Source organism: Hyaena hyaena, unplaced genomic scaffold, assembly GCF_003009895.1.
Source record: "Hyaena hyaena isolate Hyena2069 unplaced genomic scaffold, ASM300989v1 scaffold_924, whole genome shotgun sequence".
In the NCBI taxonomy this organism is placed as follows: domain Eukaryota; kingdom Metazoa; phylum Chordata; class Mammalia; order Carnivora; family Hyaenidae; genus Hyaena; species Hyaena hyaena.
Window position 1 is genome coordinate 69,436 of NW_024081549.1, and position 1,097 is coordinate 70,532.

General features: G+C 45.0%; 1 pseudogene; it reads left to right on the top strand.

The window, feature by feature from the left end:
• The first annotated feature begins 203 nt into the window (after positions 1-203).
• Positions 204-778, top strand: LOC120222851 (annotated as a pseudogene).
• The last annotated feature ends 319 nt before the right edge of the window (positions 779-1,097 follow it).

Sequence of the window (1,097 nt, forward strand, 5' to 3'; positions counted from 1 at the left end):
ATAGCTGATAAGGCCTCATGCCCAGAGTAAATAAAGGGCATAATTTAACAATTAAAAAAAAACAACAATTCAATGAATTAAAACAGGGGCAAGGGGTTGAATGGACATTTCTCCAAAGAAGGTACACAAATGGCCAACAAGCACATGCTTAAAATTATTAGTCATCAGGGAAATGTAAATCAGAATCACAGTGAGCTTACAGCATGGCCGCCAGTGCTGCAGCCACCTTAGCATTCTAGAACCAAGAGGGCCAAGCCCGTGCTTGGGCAAGATAGAAGGTAGTCTGTGGACCTCGCCTCCGGTCACCATGAACAGTTTTTCCCTTTCCTAAGTGGACTGTGAACAATCCAGCCAGATCTGCTCTTTCACCTTCAGGATAAAAAAAGAGTATGACATGGGGCATTTGCTGCCTTGACCACGCTCTGCCTCATCAAGGGGGCCAAAGATTAGTGTAATATAGTAGAAGTCATGGCCATGAACCATGACCGCCAGGAGGAGATTGCAGTCCCTGCAGCCAACCTCAAGTTGTCTTGCCAACTCATGCTCAGTTTGGATGACTTCCAGCTCCCACCATCTGTAACCTTCCATCTGAAGTCGGGTGCTGGCCCTGTGTGCGTCACTGGGCAACACCGGAAGCAATGACGTTTCTGATGAAGAAGAGAGTGAAGAAGGGACCGAGGAGGAGGAAGCCGAGTTGCGCCCCTTCTTGCCTGGCCAAGAAGCGAGGGGGCAAGTCCTAGCCTCCTTGGGTGGGGGGACCTCTGAATTTCTATCTTGACCTTCTTTGCTCACTTACCTGAGATTGGTGGTCAGCATCTGAAGCTCAGGACTACACGTTTCATACTTTCTAGATGTTTAGATAAAGGTTGAAATCAAACGATGTGGGGTTTTTTTGGAAAATGAACAAATAAACAACAACACAGTGAGATACGACTTTACACTCACTAGGATGGCTATAATAAAAAAGATGGACAAGAATAAGTATTGATGATGTGGAGAAACTGGAACTTTTCTATGTTAATAGGGGGAATGTAAAAAGGCGTAGGCCCTTTGGGAAAGAGTTTAGATGTGTTTTCAATAATTCAATATACAGTTAC